The sequence below is a fragment of the Ambystoma mexicanum genome, chromosome 2q (genome assembly GCF_040938575.1).
Source record: "Ambystoma mexicanum isolate Mex_15411 chromosome 2q, UKY_AmexF1_1, whole genome shotgun sequence".
NCBI lineage: Eukaryota > Metazoa > Chordata > Amphibia > Caudata > Ambystomatidae > Ambystoma > Ambystoma mexicanum.
The window spans coordinates 661,808,175-661,827,288 of NC_090924.1; the positions used below are offsets into that span (position 1 = coordinate 661,808,175).

The window sequence follows — 19,114 nt, forward strand, 5'->3', positions numbered from 1 at the left end:
ATAACACCAATATTAATATATGGATCAGAAAACATGTTTGTTGAATGTACATCCAGACACCTGGCCAATGTTAGAGGGAATAATATGGCCAAAACCTTTGTCATGACCACCTAGTTTTCCTGCAACAAGAATACACCACGAACTAGACCTACAATCGGTAGAAGCCTTAAAAAAGTGGAAATACCTTCTCCTATTCAGAAAGACAGAATTGATAGACACTTTACCACCAATTGACTTTCACCGCACAAAATTCCTGACTATGCAAGCTACAGTGTTACAAATCTGGAAAGCCGCTGGTCAGAACCTATTAGAGCATGAAGAAATGAAGCTTGAAATGCTCTTAAATAGACTACAAAAAGCTAAACTCCTCCTACATTAGCATATTTGGACCAGATAAGAAACAATTTGGGCACAACGTATTGACCTAATTTCCCTGACTTGTTTGGGGTACATCCATCCAGTAGTTATTACAATATCGGACAGAAAACGGGCTACCCCTGCACTTTAAAACCTTTATATTCGTCTTTGTGCTTTGGAACAGAGACTTACAGAGGCTAATAACTTTTGACTTGCTGGATGGATGTGGATGACATTTTCTAAACCAAAGGTTTGTCACAGGCCCTCAGGACTGGGCATTTTGGGAACAATTTGTCAATATAACTTTGCCCCCCCTGGATGAAACCTCACCAAACATTGCAGAATCAATCTAACAGGGCCATATACTTTCTTTGAAAAGTTTTGTGAGGATTCGTGCAGGGGTTCGGGGGAATATATAAGCTGCCCAAAAAGTGCTCTTCCTCTGGGTTGAGCAATGACTACGCAACCACTACCACAGGCCGTGTAATAAGGCCTTTCAATTGAGAGTCCAACTGGAATATTTGAGGGACAATTTAGGTACTTATTGGACTTATTTGGAATATTTAGAAGCAGATGAAGTGCTTTTGATATGCTTTGATTGTCAACATGTTCAATCCTCAATAGAAATGTAAGTAAAAAATAAAGATAAAGTGAGTTTAGGGACAATTAAGGAGATTAGATTTCACACAACAAAACCCTTGAAATTAAGCATTTGTTGGCAGTGATGATCATCTTAGCTCGGTGCCCCCCCACCTCCCCCTCCGTTGCAAAGCCCACAATCACATACATAACAGATGTGATTCACAATGACAAAGTTAGGAGTTGGCAAGATGGCTCAGTGGGTCGAGCATTTGCTGCTGTGATCTGTGTGTGATCTGAAGGTCACAGGTTCAAATCCCAACATCCAATTCACCCTTTCATCCTTCCCATGTTGATGAATGAGTACCAGCTCTAGTTGGGTGATATTGTATGTATAGGTGTTCTATGTAAAGCGCTCAGGCATAAGTGCTTTAAAAATAACACATCATTCGATCCTAAGAATCATCAAGAGGTGGATACTGAGTTAAGATCATCAACACTTCCCACATCGGCTGAATTTCAAAGTTTTTGTTGCATTAAATATGATCACCTCAACTAAAGTGTTTTCATGCATATATATCAGAGAGGTGCCATTGAAACTTTACCAAATCCAAAATGGGCACATCTCTTTGTTGCGTTAGCTACGTGTGCAATGTCACATGTACATTCTGTCTAAAACATTTCTTTTTCGTACACTATAAGCATTACCACAGAGCTGGATTGTGCTAAATGTGATCTTTGAATGCGCTTTGTTAAACGTAACTGCTACGTTAAAGGGCAGTTCTTTAAATGCAAATATTAAAAGGACAGTTTGACTTCCTAAATTCTCCCATCAGTGTTGCTTGCTTGTTATTCCAATATAACAAAGGGCAGTTTTGCAAATCATTTTAAATAGATGTTAGATTTTTGACAATCATTCAACATACTTTCTGTTCCAAATGCAAACTAGATCAACATATTTGTATAATAAAGTGCTCAGGGTTCCTTTGAAATATACACAGTGATTGGTGCAGTAGCCACACACTCGCACATAGACGCACGCGAGCACGCACACGCACACACCTTTGCCTCTTCCTATTGCTTAGCATTGTGCTTGAAGAACCGGGGGTTAAGAGGATGCTCGGAATTCGTGCTCTTGTAATTGTTGCCCTTTTCGAGGGTGACTGAGTTGGACGCCAATTAGAGACACTTTGGAGGTTAGTTGTGCGATCTGTGCTCTGGGATGTTAAGGAAAGTTCATTGAAGCTGTTAAACAAACTGGGGACCTTGCTAGGTACTATTAAATCCGGAATGGATTCAAATGATTGGGGAATTACTGCACTCATGTAGGAGTGCTGCTAAAATGGCAACATTCAATTTCTCCCTGCTTTAAAATACATTCCCAATGTAAATGGTTTTCTAAAAAGCTAGTATTGCAGGCAATTTGAGAGATGTCTGTGATATTCTTAGGAGCCAGACTTCAGAGTGAGGCACCAGCCAAATGTGAAGCTCATTCGGAACTTGGAGGTACTGGGGAATATCTGGGCAAAGCAGCGTTATCCCAATATTATTCTCCACTCAAAAGTCATGGAACTGCATGTTGGAAATCAGCTGCTGATGCACTGCACTGCATTTATGCCACAGCATTGCCTAGGATTGTTGCACCAGAAGGCATGTGCAATCTGTGGCATGGCACTGTGGATGGAGAAATGGAAATGACACAGTGACTGGTCACCAATGCTCATGTTACCGTGCACATGGCCTGTCCATCGCCCAGTTATCTGGAGGAGTCGCCACATTTGTGCAATGACAGTCTAGTATCCAGAACACCAGCCACCTGTAAACATGAAATGGCCAAGTGTTGGTCCAACTCTTACCCTCCCAGCCTTTCATTCCACTATGGCAGAGTCACTCAATGTACATGTAGAGAGGCAGATGTACACGTCATCTATAGTACCCTGCCCCTCACCTCCATCATATTGTAAGAACAACAAGAAGACACTGTGCATGACACCAGGTATCATCCCAATACCGCATCCAAGATATGAGAGACGTTATGGGCTCAGACAACCGTATCGAATGTACCCTTGAACTGACGTCATAGAAGGATGTCTGCAGACACCACTGAACATGGACGAGCTATAAGTGAAGTCTTACGACTGTAAAGTGACATCATAAATAGAAGACACAAGGATGCATTGAAACGATAAACGAATACTTAAAGAATGAAGATGTGAGTAAAGTAAAGTGAACATATATGTGAATATAAAGAAATCATATGATATGATATGATATGATATGATATGATATGATAGTTTATTTATACAGCGCCTATACACAATGTGTTTCAAAGCGCTTCAAGGCAAGGGAATGAACAAGGGAAAATACAACGACATTCTTACAGGCCATGAACAGTAAGGATTTGAAATTAATTATCGTACTCGGCCTGACGACATTTCAGATACTGCAAGAGCTAAGACATAGATAATGAAGGGAGCGGGAGAGTGGGAAGGAAATGGAAACAGACAGGCGACTACCGTACTAGGCCTGACGACATTTCTGGTAGAGCCAGAGGAAAACAAAAGGTGAGGGAGAGGGATGCAGAAAGGAAGGAGAGGAACAAAACAAGTGACTATCGTACTAGGCCTGACAACGTTTCAGATAGTGCTGGAGGGAGGGGGCGAACAGTAAGGGGATGGGGGAGCGACAGATGAAGTTGCTATCATACTAGGTCCAGGGACAATTCTGATAGAGTAATTGCATCGAAGACAGTAAGGGGAAGAGGGGAGGAGATAGGAAAAGGGAGAGGGGAGGGGAGGACAGAACAGAGAGTAAGCAGTCAAAACGAGTCGAGAAGCAAGAGTGGAGAGCGAATACAATAGCAGAAGTCAGTAGTAACATATAATGTTGCAAGTCTGGATACAAGATGAAGATGGGAACAGCATGATTCAGGGTCACCATGAGTACAAGATGCAAAGGAAGTCCAGCATGAGAGTTGAGAAAGGGTGACGCCCCGTGAATCAATGAAGTCCATAAAAGTAAAATCTAGCATTGGCCACAAGACAGTGATATATATTGAGAGGATAAGTGAGAAAAGACGCACTTGATGTATATACTCAAAAATGCAAGGTAGATGAGCTATGTATAAGATTGCTGCAGTAGAAAATATAGCATGGGTAAAGGAGCCATGATGAGAAAATGGACGTCGACTGTGTATAAATAGTATGCGTGCAGTCTTACGGAGAGAGACCAAGACTGCAGAGCTAATGGGCACTGGAATAACAACTCTGTGCAAAAGCAAAGAATATTTGCTTGGCTTAGGATCAAATATGAGGCAGCAAGCAGCAATTGCAAGGCACTAAAGGAGTTGAAGAGAATAAGCTACATACACACAACATATTTCTCTTAGATTAGGCAAAGGAGTGAAGTTTTGCAAGTGCCAAGTATTGAACAATCAACGATGCAGAAACATATGCAAGAGGGAGCAACCCAGTATCCAGAGGCCAAGAGAAGTAATAGCACCCAGTATAATTAAATCAAATAGCACAAAATAAAAGGTCAGAATGGACAAAATTGTGGTCTCCTCACATGTGGTGCAGGGCCAGGAAACAAGGCCTAGCCATTAAGATCCAGACGAAGATAGCAATATACCTTCACTTCCTTTAATGTTCAGAGGAAGAGAACAGTCAGCAAGGTCAACTACAAAGAAGAAGTCTTGGCTTAGGGCCTAACTGATGAGGGGTGGTAGGCTAGTTGGCCAAGTGGGCAGTTGTCTGAAGTTCCATGCACCTGGGTTTTGTTTTGCTTATGTGCTAATAACGAGCCGAATGTCCAAGGATGGGAGAGAATGCCAACCAATCATGAGGGCCTATGTAACGATGGAGTATACATTCTTGCAGAAGCCAGTCTGATGCTTTTATTCTGCTATCATCTGCATTATACGTAGTTAGAAGTAGTTCAAGGCGTGCCTACCAGATAAGGGGCAGCCAATAATGTTACTAACACCTAAATAAGCTATAGGCATATTTATTCCCTTAACCAATTCCTCTGTTTGATAGGTTTTTACTGTTTGCCATGTAGCATGATGTCATAGATGACATACATTGAGGTATAACGCCTTTTGTGTAATTGAAATGCTTCTGAGAGTGTATGAGCTACACTCTGTCACGTTTTCGTACTTTACTGAGCTAATAATAAAGTTGTATTTTGCCATATTCTTTGAGTCGGTCCGGTTATTTGGGCCTGAGATCAATTTATTATTTGTAATTCCATCGGGCACTCGGAATGCTCCAGGTGATGTTGTACATTTACATTTTATTTAAATAAATGTTCATCATTTCTCCTTGATGGTCATTAACATATTCAAGATTTATATATATTTCCCCACAGAATAACTGAAACATACTCCACATTCTATATTTAAACATGACCAATCTACAGGTGATTTTTTTGGGACATTTGTGGATTTGTGAATTTATTGAGTGCTTAGATTAAGTTGTGTGGTGAAAGGTCTGAATCTTAAATATCTTCACGACTACTAAAAAAGAAGTGATGGACACGATTGTCTATAAAAAGTGTACAAAGAGCGACTCTGGGCTAATGGATTGAAGCACTGTGAGAGTATACACTATCAATCCATCCTTGGTCATTTCATGTTTATACATGGTATGATTCTGATGCATTTTGACCGTGAGGACAGGCGGGTGTTGAATGCAGTAATCGTTTTTGTAATAAACCTTGTAAAATAAATACATAAATAAATAAATAATCTGTGTAAACAGGTAGTTCCAGCTGAATGTATATAGGGATTGGAATGGTCAAACGACTGTCTTTCTGCTTGATGCAACTCAAGCTATTTGCAATGGCCGTTCAGAGTCAAAACAGAAGGATACCTTTAATAAGACTGTCTGCATGATTTGAAACGTCAATGATCCTGCAGCTGATATAACACAGTACATGTTTGAATGCATGGTCTACTGTTGGTCATATTACTGGAAGTCTTTCATTCAAGATAGTTGCCAGATATAAAGAATAGTCAAGAATTTAGATGAAAAGTAAATTAAGATGAAAATAAGTTAAAAGGAAGTTTGGACATGTAAGTAAACTGGGCAAACATGAGACCGGTTTTCATAAAGGAAATTAATTAAAATGGGGCTAAAAAAACAGGCTAAGCAGTGACAGTTTTAAAGGGAGTCAAATGACAATTCGCTCCTCTGAAGCTTCCTCACACTGCAAGGAAATAGCTGATTATGTTTACGCTTCCGTGACACTAGACACGCTGAACCAGTAGCTCCAGGCAAGCTAAACAAGAATAGAGTTCCAAATCATCTATGCACGAAGCCTGTGATTAAAATACTAGAGAAGCAAGTACAATAGAAAGTAAGCCTAGCCCTCTAGATGGATAGAGACCAAAATGTAAAAATGGAGAAGAAGACAGACAGAGAATTGGGGGACATCATGAAAGCCTTCAAAAACATTTCTAAATCGAACACACTATGAATAAACAGAGAGCATCAAATCACATGATCAAGTCCCCAATGAACAATGGCCCTACTACCTCATTCAGAGAACTTCCCCGAAACTACTAAACTATTTCAAGTAGAACCCCCCACACCAGCCCCAACCTAAGGTATCTAACTTTCAATATCATGAATTTCATTTTTTTCTGAGTTTTGTTATGCACTACATTGCAAGGCGATGCAGTTCAGGTGAACATGCCACTAATTGGTGCTGTGCAGTGATCATCTTATTCTCTATTATAGTGGTTCCATGTAATAATGTCGCCACAAAAATCTCGCCATGCATAAATATTGCCGAAAAATTGCCGTTTTTTGTGGCAACATTATTGCATGGAACATGCGGGGGACACCCCCGCAACCCCCAAACTTTTTTTTTGTCTTTTTTTTTTACATTTTTTTTGTTTTGCCCTCTGTCCCCATATATATGGTCACCCATATAATATCGCTGCAACCTTTTCCCGGCGATATTATTTATGGCGACGATATATATGGGGATAATATTACCTGATACCATCATAGTGAGGTTCCTTGGACACACACCCTCTGCTCCAGACTCAGTCTGGGATTAACTGCATTCAGAATGTATATGAAGGCTCTTTAGAAGGCCAAATCCCTGGGTTTTCAAAGGCAAAGGCTCCACCCCTCAAACCCTTCCTTCACCTTTGCCTTCAGCAAATTGCTGTTCCCTTTCACTGAGAGGTGCCATCCCTCCATTAAGAAGTGCTGTTCTGCTTAGCCAAAGAAAGGAGCAGTTGTGTCCTTCAGCACCTTGAACAGAAGCACAAGCATAGGTTTTTGGTTAAAACATCCTTTAGGTAACCATGGCATACATGAGAAGGCCAAAAGAAAGAAAATCAAGGTAGTTATTCTCACGTTTCACTGAGCTTTTTTAAAACTTGGCAAATTCGGATTTCTGACATGCAACCCCTTCCAAATGTTTGTTGGAGACGTAGGGGAGGAAGTAAGAATGATTTTGCTGTCTGTGTCTTCTTGGACATTGCTTTAACATGCCTTTGCTCACCATGAAAAAAGTTCCAGACAAAAACTTTTTTTCCAGCTGTCTTTCCTTTCAGCGCTGCACTCCGTAAAATACAGTTGAGTCCCACAACAAATGTGGGTCCAATTGTACACGCAAGCTCTTCCACCTTTCCTTCCAATGGCTTCTTGAGCATTTATCGATCCCCATCATAAATAACTACTTGACTCTGCTCCTCTCTACCACTACTGAATGTTCTACAATACTCCTCCTTCGCCTCACTGACGGGCAAAAAGTGCTTTGATGCCAAAACCTATGGCAGTTGGCGCTATACAAATGTAAGATAACATAACATAGCATGACAGGAAAAATATCTGCATCCCTCATATTTAGCATCTCTGTGATTCACCATGCTGAAGAGGCAATAGCGGCCACAGGGGTGGGGGGGCGCTGTCTCGCTGTGAGCCACAGAGAGGAGTTGTGTGAGTTAATACTAGCGTGGAAGTCAACCTAACCAATGATCACAAGATACCTGGGAGGTTGGACCACAGAGGTAAAGGCTCAGCTTGAAGTTGCTAAGGCATGTTGCCTGCAATTGCATTTCCAATATGTGCAGGTCACATTATAGAAACATAACTCTGGCCTTCCTTTTCCACCTGTGACAGCACAGACCACATGGACTTTCTCAGCCATTTGAAATTAAACTGATCATTGGTTGCACATCTATTCGCTGGAAACACTGTTCCTACAGGGCCAGTGACCTAGGAACGTACGTTTCCGGTCCCAAATGCAGGGCATGGTCTGTGCCTCTGGGATCACCACTGCCACCCAACACATCCTACGCAGACCTATCAGCCATTACCATCTACCCGTGTGCACAGAATGCTGGCATTGCCACAATCATTGTACACCTGTAAAGGAGATGTAAGTGTGCATCTCGGATATGCAGCTCCTTCCCAAGGAAGTCTTTTGCTGGGGTCGAACGTTTATAATCAGTAATTTCGTACAATACCAAGCCCTCGGCAGCACCTCAAAACCTTCCTCTTTGCTTCTGCCTTCTCTGTCCCTCTCCCCTGCTAAATTCTACACTGAAATTGCACTGAATCTGCAACTGGGCAACTCTCACCGACCTCGGTCCTGGGCCCAGCCACTCTCCACTTGCACTGCCTGCCTGGCATCCCCTGCACTGCGGGACTGTCTCTGTATCCCTACAGCCCCCCCTCCCCAGCACTTGTCTGCACTTACCTTGCACTTGCCACCAGCTGGCCCTATTTATTTATTTATTTTTATTCTACTTACTTGTACTGCACTTCCCCCTCCCCTTCCCCTTGCACTTTTCCCTTCCCCTACCCCTGCACTTGCGCGGTCTGAATGATACCTGGCCTAGTAGGATCGTTGTCTGTCTTCACCTTGTTCCCCCCTCCCTGCCTCGTCGCGCCTTGAAACACTTGTGTATAGGCGCGTTACAAATGGCATATCATATAATATCATAGAGAATCATTCAGATGCCACTGAACGCATCTCTCTGAATCGCTTTTCCACAGGGCACGTGACCAGTGTGTCCTCTAAGTCCTATCTTATTTAATATATCCGTTCTGCCCATCCCTCATTTGATTAATACACACGAGGTAATAAAGCCCAGTGTTTTAAATAACGTAAACCTTAAATTAGCATTCTTTATTAATTACCCGGTGAAATACGCTTCAGATACCATATAAACAAAAACAAAAAAAAACTCCTTTCAAGGAGTTCGGCATTTTGGACAAGTGTGAGGTTATAAAGTGTAGCTGCAGAAAGCACAATAGCAGTGAGAATCGACCTGCAATGTAGGCCAGGTCAGTGAAAACAGTACCATGGAGTTGGTTAATATGTAGCAGCTGTGAATTGTAAACAGCACTAACTGCTCAGTTTTGCACTCATTGTGCTGTATAAAAGAAGCAGGTGCTATTTATAACATAGACGCATGCATATAATGCAGCAACCATCAGGAGCAAAGATCTTAGCAAAGAGCGCTGCAGAAAAGAAACCCCAGCGTCAGCAAATTGATGATTTGCCATCAATGTTCAGTAATTCATTAGCGACCTTATGGCGACGTGCATTTTACAGAGCAGCTTATCTCCCACAGACAAACGATCGTTTCCCGGAAAGCTACAGTGATATTCCAAAGCATTTAATCAGATCTTCTCTGAGTAAAGTGTGGATATAACTTACAATCAACAAGCAGGATTTACCAACAGCAATGCTGCCTGCAGTGTCGGTGCCATGCCACCGTCTGTAATGAGTAATTGCTATACTGCTGAGAATAGAACATAGTGCAGCAATGTTTTGGGGGTGCAGTAACTTGCCATTAGAGGTATTTGGTCTGTAGAGGGTCTAGAGGTGAGTCTTCTTTCAGGAAATGCTACTTAAAAGAGAGATCCACAATGAAAAGGCAAGTGGCGTCCCTACAATATTGGAACTGCCCACTGTGAAAAGTGTGGCCCGAACAGGATCATATAAATGGAGTATAATCAATGAACTATGAAAAGACTGTGAGCGAGAGAAAGAGAAGGTAATAGAGGGATTTAGTGAAAAATGAAATCATAGAAGGAGATGATCTCAGTATATGTTCAATCTTTGTGAATGTCATGGTTTCATTTGTCATTGGATGAGCTGAGTCAGTCTCATTCAGAGATCAGCCTGATTATCTGATCCTAGTGGGAATCATTGTATGTTTGGCTGTCCTGCCCACTGGTGATGCATTCCCCTCTGCAGATGTTATCTTTCTCAGTAGGAATGAGTGGTGTTTTTGTTGTGAATGTATTGCAGGGGATACAGTCTCACTTGAACATGATGCTTGCTTAGAAGCAGAGTTCCTGCAGCTCCATTGAATGGTAGTGATATGCTTGATTTTTTAAGTCATGTGATTAGGTGGCTTGCAGTGTCCGGCGGTGCTGCCTCAGAGGGGTGAATATGGGGCTTCTAGGTGTAGCTTGTCACCTCTGTTCAGTCGGGAGGTGACAGTGTCTTGGACAGCTTTTCAGAAACTTAGGGTGTGGTGAAGGCCTTACCTTACAATGGAGCCCAACTTGACAGTATGCGGCTTAGGTCCTTTTTGTGATGAGTGAGTATTGAATGAATGGTCAATGGCATGGAAAATAGTTTTTTCTACATAAGGGTTCCCTCTTGAATCTGACAAGTTTCATTTCCTTCGGCACATTCTGGCCTTGGGAATATTTGGTCAGGTTCACTCGGAGAATAAACATGGTATTGTTCTGGTTTGAGCTTCCGGTAGATGCTTGACATTTGGCTTGGACTAGGAACAAACAGCACTTGAGTCAATTTATGTTGTAGGCACAATCCATAAAATTAAATATTCGTCGATTTTTTTGTATATTTTTATGTATTTGTTACCATTGCAGTCCCTCAGTGTCTCCATTTAGATGTTGAAGATAACAGAACTGGATGAAGCTTTGTGGAAGAGGACATGTTTGTTGGTGGTAGTGGGATCTTTTGTAAACTGTATGGATGACATGGTGTCTGTTGGAGAAGAAGGCACACCAGTTCAGCACTGTTCTACCAAAGTCCATGTAGTTGGCAATAATGTTAAGGAAGGCTTCATGGTCAACAGTATTGAAAATGGCAGGGAGGTGAATTTGGCAGTTTTTCCCTTATGTCCAAGATGTGGAGCATATTGTCAATAAGATTGAGGGTGGTGGTCTCTATTCTGTATTGTGGTCAGAATCTGGATTGCTATTATTATTATTATTATTATTATTATTATTATTATTATTATTATTGTTATTATGTTATTTATTGAGCACAGACCTAGCTTCGGAATAAACTTTGCAGTCATAGGGAGAAAACTAAGTTTAGGCAGCATATAAACAAGGGAGTGGAGATCTAACAACAGGGCAGGGAGGGCAATAGTCAGCAATGGAGCTGCGAGTAAGCACGGGATTGGTAGTCCTTTAGGCGATTGTGCTGCATTAGCCTTTTGCTAGTGAAAGGCTGTTCAATCACTTTGCAGGGGAAGAGAAGATACATGATAGTGAAATAGTTGGTCATGTCATTCAGGTTGATCCCGTGCTTACTCGCAGCTCAACACAAGGGAGACCCGGGTAGGTGCCTTGCAAGAAGGTGACGTTTGCAATGAAGGAGGGTAAAATGTCATATGTGTACCTGGTGAGTTTGAGGTCTGCAAGAGTATTGGCCAGGTCTTCTGGAGTAATTGTCCTGAATCCAATCAGTCTTGATTTGTTGCTAGCTGGTGTGGACAGGACTTTGGTTGTGTGTTTGTAGCTGTCAATGTGTCGATTTATTTTGTCTACCTTCTCTGAAAATAAGGTATTGGCAGCAATGTACTTGTCTGTGGCTTGCAGTTTTGCAGAGCCAGAACAGGGATGTGTGCATTGCTTCATGGCTTTGAAGATCACGCTGCTGTTTTTAGAAGCTTCCATGATGGATGCAGTCTAGTAGTTTGCTTGGGCTGTAATGGTGATGGCCTTCCACATTGATTGGAGAGTTCTCAGGTTGAGGCCGCCATCCTTCCAGTGAATTTTAAATAGAAATATTCTTGCGTGCAAATGGAATGCTTGCTGTTAGCTGTGTTGTGGATTGATGTTGTGATGACATACATGAGTTCTTTAAGGAAGGTCTTGTTGCATAAGGCAGCAGATAAGATGAGAGGTGAATGTGCATGGATAAGCAGCAAGAGGCATATGGGGAGTTCCATAGATATAAGGGTGATGTGATTCTGGAGGGGGTATGGCGATGAATCTTTGAGGATAATTGTGAGACATGATCCATTCTTCCCATTGTGGTTCTCCTGTTGAATGTTGTTTTCTATTGGAATGAGAATGTTGTGTGTGTGTGTGTGTGTGTGTGTGTGTGTGTGTGTGTGTGTGTGTGTGTGTGTGTGTGTGTGTGTGTGTGTGTGTGTGTGTGCGCGCGTGTTTGGAGTGAGCCATTTCTCTGTGATGAAGAAGTGTCTAGGTTGTGAGTTGTGTTAAGATCGGCAGTGTATGATACATATCTGTTTTGAAGGTGATGATGAGTGGCATCTAAATCTAGTTGTGTTGCCTGCAGGTGCATTTAAGCAGTGCACAGACTGGGTTTTTGCATGTGAGTAAGATGTTGAACAGAACATCTCACAGGAGTACGCCATTTTCTTGATCAAGATGTTGTTCCTTTCGGGATGAATCCTTTATATCCAGATATATTACCAGCAGGCTTCACCTGTGTGAAGTGTTCAGCAGTAGAGCGCTCCACCACACTTTCAAAAGATTTTTCAAATGGCTTTTAGAAGTGAGATTGATCGGGCTATGAATGTCCCACCAATCTTCCACCTCTAAAACTTCACATAGAGAACTGATCTTTCCAGGCCATTGTAAGGACTGTGGCTGATTTATTACGTTCTGTATAACCCCTCCAATAGAAGAGAGTACCGCATTTTATAATGGACACAACCCCTTGCCAATTCAATTCAAGATGAAGGATTGTATAAGGTGTTGTCTTAGGAAGGCAGAGAAATTGCACATTGATTTTGCTTGATCAGACCAGGTGTCATGTTTGTTGAAGTGTTGAAGTGTAGGTATTTACCCCTTTCAAATCCTCATTGATTCTGAAGTTGATTTATACGTTTTGATGTTTCTTAGGTGTGCAAGTCATAGTTTATTGTTATTGATGTTAAGTTCAGGGCCCTGAAGTGACATGAACCTCTTGTTAGTGTGTTAAATCCACTGTTAAATACACTAAAATGGGGTCATTACAGGTGTGCCAGTAACACGCTGGTATTTCTGGCGGGTTCCCGGCAAACCTGCCTTACCGCTACCCGTGTCCCCATATCCCGGTATTACTGGGATATTATGGGTTCTGGCAACAACAGTAAGAACCCATTCATGGGGTACTGTAGGACTCCAATGAATGGGTTTGCCACAATCATGAGCACCGGTAGTACTGGCAAAGAGACGAGAACAATGCTAAGGACAGTTGTTGTATACTTCCCATCAACGGCCCTGTGCTTGGTGCCAGGTTGGCAGTCATGGCCTTGACAAGACAGTAGCAGACAAGACAGGGGTACGAGATGTCCCAGGTCGCAGAAAATAAATAAATAAGGGTGGGTAGCTTGATGCATGGAAAGACTCCACTTATTAGATGCCTGGGGTAACAGGGCATCCCAGACTTTCCAGACTGGTGTGCACCATCAGGAGCCCTCCGCCATTGTGGACACTTCTCTGTGCCTGTAGCCAGCTTCAGCTCCAGGTCCAGGATCACAGTGCTCTCAACTCTGCTGAAAAAAAAAACAGCACCATCTTAAGTGCCCTTCGCCTCCACGTCCATTTGTCTCATAAAAAACACTGTCTTCACTGCTTCTGTGCGCGTGCTGCTAAAGGACCAAAAACCCCAGTCTGGAGAACAGGCAGCATGTGGGGAGTCATCCACACTATTCAGTGTCCGCCCATCCGCTGTTTTATTCAATTGAGTGCTACATAAACTTGCCCAATATTCCACGGCTATCTAACCAAGCTAGACATGCAAGGCCAGCACACCTCCATGCAGGACCTTTGCTAACAGACTATGCACATAACACTCTGTTCACCAATATCTCCACTGCAATGTCTGTGTCCATTCCAGCCACTGGCAGGTGACCACGGCTCTGACTCAACAGAGAAACTGCAGGGTGTGTCCAATGGACAATAGCAATCTCCTTCGTCAAGCCTCCCTTCCTCCTCTCCTTCTGCAGGGAGGCTATGCTGCCCACTTCATTGTAATGGTGCTGACCCTCACACAGGTTCACAGCGCAGGCTCCAAGTCTGCCAATGCGGCACTCTCTACCAGTGCCTCCCTAGGCTGCTCTCTGCACATATTCACGTATGGTCCGATTGTCCACCGCTCCAGTCATCACAGCCACCGTGCTGTCCTCCGGGTCTCACGCTTTGGTGCACTGGTGCCACAGGAGGCATCTGCTGGGATGCCTCCGAGTGGATCTGCAAGCCCAGACCAGGGCCGCTCCCATGTGCGTGGGCACAAGAGCCAGAGCCTCCCCTGACCACGACTGATGATTGTTGAGGCACCTGCACTTCTAGCCTCCTTCCCACCTGTCTGCCTCCACAGTCCAGCCAGCAATGGCTCGTTCCACCTCCACTTCCACACCGTGCACCATTGCACGTCCTGCTCTCCTCGCTGGTAATCGTTGTATTTTGGTGTCCTTGTCCGCTAGGGCACCGCATCGCAGCCCACCGTTGTGTGGCCAGGCCTCACCCAACCCCAGCCACTCTGTTTTTCCAGGTAATCAGAGCTGTCATTTCCCACATGATTTCCACAGCTTGCCATTAAAGGGCTCAACTAGTGTGTTGGCTTGAGGATGGTACGCAAAACACAGTTTGTGCTTGATGCTGAGTAAGGACGTTACCTCCTTAGAAAGATCATTGGCAAAGTGTTGTCCCAACCTCAACACATCACATACCCCCCACCTCAGGAATACTTCACGGACCAAGAATTTGGTGGCAGATTTTGCATCATTAAGAGCACATGGGCCAACCTCAAGCCAACATGAGAAAGTACATGACATGACAATCTTTAAGAGCTACATCGATCCTGCATATTGACAAACTAAAAATCTAAATGCCGGAAGGGCTCATCTGGACAAGGTAATGTTGCCTTAAAAGTGTGTGCCCTGCTGTACACTTTTGGCAAGTTACAGAGTTATTTACAAACTCAGTTACCAGTTCTTGTAAGTTAGACATGAACCATTGATCATTAATCTCTGCAGCTACATGCCCCCTTCGACCCATGTACTGGGTACTGCAGCTGATCATGGGCTGTTTGGAGCAGCGTCTGGGGCATTAACAGCTTCCCTGTAATATGCTGTCTCTAGACCAGGTCTGTTGGTGACAATGAGCAACCCCTCTATTTCCATAACTCTTGTTCTTGTTGGGGTGCAACCCCTTGCAACCCAATCACTTGGACAATGGGAAATGCGTTAAATGTCAATGTGAGTGTAGGGTGCTGCCTTTGCAGCAATGCTACCAAAGGCACTTGATCGTTTTTAGAAGCCATGAACCATGTTGTGTGTAATGGTAAATAAGCTGCATCTTTTGCCGTGGAGTCGGCCCTATCGCTGCCTTGTGAAATTAAATTTGTCACTGCTAAAGGTAGCATATTTTATTATTGCCAGTTCTGACTGGAGGGGCAGTACCTCTATTAACCACAAGAATGATTCTGTATGTTAAAAGGGGGTGCCATCACTCCTCTAGAAACCCCTCCTTTCCCAGAGGGACCATCCCAAATGAACCACTGATGTGACATAGGCTGAGTCTGATAAAATGTCGCCTGCATTCCCCTTTGACATATTAACAGACATTATTAGGGCTGTCAATTCAGCTGCCTGTGCTGAATAGTGTAGTGGCAACCTCATCTGAGCCCATACCTCAAATTTTTCTTCATGATAACAAACCACTGCTGCATCAGTATGCCTACAACTCATGCTTGAATCTATCATTGATGATCCATCAATGAAGAGCATGTCTCCTCCTTTTCTGGGATATATGAGTCACAGTCATGTTCATATTCCTACTTCCGCTGGTTGCGCTTTGAATATCACCGGGTTGGCAACTCGACATCTCAATTGCTGTATTGGAAAAAATTACCTTGTACCCTGACGCTCTAAGTGTTGTCACTGTGGACCTTGATTTTTCTAATATCATACAAATGCACAACATAGAGGTTGGTTATGCAGCCTATCGTTGGTGATGCTGATTTCTCGATGGTGAATACTGCTGCAGTAAGTGCCAGCTTGCATGAGAAGTGACCTTGCATTTCTGGGTCTAGGAGACCACTGTAAAAGACCAGGGACAGCCATCATCAATGTACATCAGAATCTGAAAACAGAAATACTTTTTCTTTATAGTTTGGGGTTGCTAAAACTGGTGTGTGTGTACTAATGCTTCCCTCAATTTGGCAAATGACTCAATCATTTCAGATGTCCATTTAATGAATCCTTTCTCCTTCTGTGCATCTTTTAATAGCTGACAGAGAGGCTTTGAAATGTAGCATAATCGAAGACCCAGGCACTACAATAATTGCACAGGTCTAAGTACTGCTGCATCTGATTGATCGTGCATACATGCGGTGTGCTGTGTATCACTTCTGCTCTCTCAGGACTAATCTTCCTGCCATCTACTGATATTATCTGGGTGGATCAGGATCAGGTTTGGGATATCCCCAGACTAATAGTCTTGGCACGTTTGTGAACTCATCACCTTGGTATGGATTCAGCCTGTATCGTCCTTAATTTGAACCTCCAGGTCTATAATGGGCATTTTGCCAAGGACTAGCCCACCCAAAAAAACTTCCATGGCCATAACAGAAGTACATTGATAGATGATTTTTTTTTACTTCCGGGAACGATTGGGCAATGGTTGGGGACTTTATGATCTGTTAGAGGCTGGAAAGTGGCCACTATCCATTAGTGATTGAAGTTTTAGGTAATCCAAGGGAGAGAAGTAGTGTTAGGGAATCCTTCCCCGTCCAGCTATTGGAGTTAAAGGGGCATGCAAGAAAATAAGTTAAATGGATCAATCTCTCAAACCTTGCTGTTAAACCCAACCGTTATGCATCCATTTTAGATAATATTTCAATTATACGTGATGAGAATTGTAGTGATTGGACCATTTTGGAAGAATATAAGGAGTTAAATCAAAATGTAATCCCTTATATTTCTGTCTGCCCTAAAGAAATGAAGAAACAAATCAAGATTATGTCTGAGTGGTATGACAGTGATTGTCACAAGGCCAAAAGGGACATTGAACTTTGTGTAAGAGCCCCACAGGGGGTGGATACATTTATATTACAATCCTTAAGATCCGTATATAAACGGCTAATTACCTTAATAAAACTAGATTTTGCCAAATGGGAGACGTTTATCTTTTCTGGAAACTGGTTTCAGATAAAGAGCTAAACGGGGACAGGGATATATAGACAGGGACATATATTGCACATTGGTGAAAATGTTTGGTGGTGTAATTTCTCTAGACCAAAGGCGAAGGAGGTATATCTCTTAGCTGTGTCTGTTTTGCCTTTATGATTGGAAACACTCTTGGGTTGTAGAAGTGCTGGGGGATCAGTAGGCATTTTAGCCACTACTCATTCTTATGCTCCTGCAGAACAGAAGTCAATTTGTCAGAGTATTGTTTCACTAAGCTGCAAATCCGCCCATTTACTCGGCTTTAATTGTCAAATTAACTAATGGAGCAACAGTGTTATATTTTGTTATGTTATGTTATAGTAAGAGTCTTTTATATTGCTCCATTCACCACCATGGTGTTGTTATGGCAAACAGAAATCAAATCTGAGAAATAGGTCTATTGTGATCCTACCAGGGAAAAGCAGACCACAATCTAAAGTAAGTCATATTAGTCAGTTGGCTAAAATACAATACAGACGTGCCAATGTCAACCTTTATGATTATGTGCCCTATCTACCTCTCCTAAACTCTGCCTTCAAGTCAATGTTGTAACAGATAATTCTGGTGTAGAATGAACATATTGACCATCTTAAATGTCAATTAATTACCTTCTAATGCATGGAAATTCGATTAGCGAATTGCTTCTGCAAGTTTTTAAACAGTCAAAGTGGAAATAAACATCAGAAGTAGATAGCTATGTGTGGTGGAAAAAGTGCTTAGAATATTGCTCTTTATTAATTGAATACATCATGAAACATTGCAGTTACTTAAGGAGTGAAATGGCTGCACAGACACAATGCAGCATTATGTGGTACTCTGAGGGAATTGAGTTAGGTATGCATGCAAAGAGCTACTCCTAGTAACTGACTGGGAACTTGAAGATAGGTAATTATTGGTTTGAGGTGTTAGGTGTTGCTTGCGATACCTGTAATAGCCCAAACTATTGCATTTCAATGCTGATTCACGTATACATAGGGGGAATGGCTGCTGATGAAGGGCACACAAATGACACTTGAGGAGAGATACAGTTGTTTCTGTTTATAAGCCTTCCCATTCCCTGCCCCTATATATGCTAATTCCTATGGCTAATGCCACCCCTTCGTGTCTTTCCCTGTCCATGCACTGGAACTCTTTGAGCTCTGAGCCCTCTCCAATGCTGGCAGCCATGCTGGATGTTCAAAGATGACCACAGCGTGATACATACAGTTCAGCAGGTTGACGTAAGGTTGCAAGCAGTCTGGGAAAGTATCTGTTGTTCAGAAGGAAGCAGCTATTGGGAGGAACAGGCCGTGCCTGTATTCCTGTCTTCGCCCACCTTCCCACAGCTCCCAAGGTGACTCTTACCTGACTCCCCACTGAGTGCTGCTGTGGACTCACTGCACCCTCAGTGAGTGACAAAGAAAATGACGTGCAGCAAAATCGTCGCCTTTGTTTCCATGGATATCATGTATGCCTGTACTATGCCTATGCAAAATCCCAGACTGCTGGTTTTGCCAGTGCTTTTTTGCATTTGTACAGTGCAGACAGGTTTACATCCATTTCTGTGCTGACTACCCTATCAGTAGAGTGTGTACATTGGGTGTATATCCTTTTGCAAAGTAGCATGTTTATTGGTCAGTGTGCCAATCATTATTGTAGTTGGCTCAGGACCATAACTCCTGCTATAGGGTGAGACTGCACCTACATTTATGGTAGCTTTCGGACACCCCTGAAAGGAGGGGAGGAGCTGGGATAGTTTCACCTGCAGCTCTTTTAGTT

General features: G+C 42.8%; 1 protein-coding gene across 2 annotated transcripts in view; it reads left to right on the plus strand.

Annotated features, from left to right (window-relative positions):
- GRIN2A (glutamate ionotropic receptor NMDA type subunit 2A) overlaps positions 1-19,114 on the plus strand; it is a 2,125,912-nt gene that overhangs the window by 2,102,476 nt on the left and 4,322 nt on the right. The gene's annotated exons all lie outside the window — the stretch shown is intronic.